Here is a 1,087-nt window from a genome sequence, read left to right as displayed (position 1 = left end):
TTCCTAATTGTGTCTCTCAGGCAAGCCGTGAGCTACAATATGCTGGGTTCACAGTGGTCTGTGGGCTTGAGTGCAGCATGATGGATTTCTGCCACAGTATACAGTGGTGTCTCCAAGCTGCACAGTGCGCTGTGTGGCAGATTAAGCTTTTGCTAATACAAAGAAAAAAAAGATTTGGGGGCTACACTATTCTGGATGAAAGCATAGACCCACCGCTTCACAAAGATGGTGGTGAGCATGGTTCCCAGAGCTGACTGTAAATGTAGTTCCACCATGTTGGGAAGCTGAGGTGGGCAGAGCCAGCAGCCAAAGCTGCCATTTCAGTCCTAGTCATTCTACAATTTAAAGAAATAGATTTACAATAAATCAGATTCAGATTGAATAAACCTTTAAATGGTTTACCATATGTGTAAAAAATGTATGTAGGCTTGGAAGAGAGAGGAAAAGGAATGTACACAGTTATATAAAGAAATAGTTTTTAAAAAAGAAAGTCTTTGCATCCAGATCCTTCAGTAGTTGGATGAGGTTTCTAGCACGACCATTAGGGTGTTTGGCCATCCCATCACCAGAGTAGGTCAGTTTGGGCTGTCTCTCGACCATTGCCAGCAGTCTGTCGTGGGGGTATCTTTGTGGATTTCTGTGGGCCTCTCTAGCACTTTGCTTCTTCCTATTCTCATGTGGTCTTCATTTACCATGGTCTCCTATTCCTTGTTCTCCCTCTCTGTTGTTGATCCAGCTGGGATCTCCCACTCCCCCAAGCTCTCTTTCCCTCAGCCCTCGCCCTTCACTATGCCCACTCATGTCCAGGCTGTTCATGTAGATCTCATTCCATTTCTCTGTCATTGGGCGATCCCCGTGTCTTTCTTGGGGTCCTGTTTTCCAGGTAGCCTCCCTGGTGAGGTGAGTAGCAGTCCAGTCATCCTTGTTCCACATCTAGTATCCTGCTATGAGTGAGTACATACCATGTTTGTCTTTCTGAGTCTGGGTTACCTTACTCAGGATGATTTTTTTCTAGATCCATCCATTTGTCTGCAAACCTCAGGGTGGATCTCTGGGAGTCCAATTAGTGAGAATGAGGAGGGTTTAT

Source organism: Peromyscus californicus, unplaced genomic scaffold (assembly GCF_007827085.1).
Source record: "Peromyscus californicus insignis strain IS unplaced genomic scaffold, ASM782708v3 Scaffold_10__1_contigs__length_136768540, whole genome shotgun sequence".
Lineage (NCBI taxonomy): Eukaryota > Metazoa > Chordata > Mammalia > Rodentia > Cricetidae > Peromyscus > Peromyscus californicus.
This window is presented reverse-complemented; position numbering follows the sequence as displayed.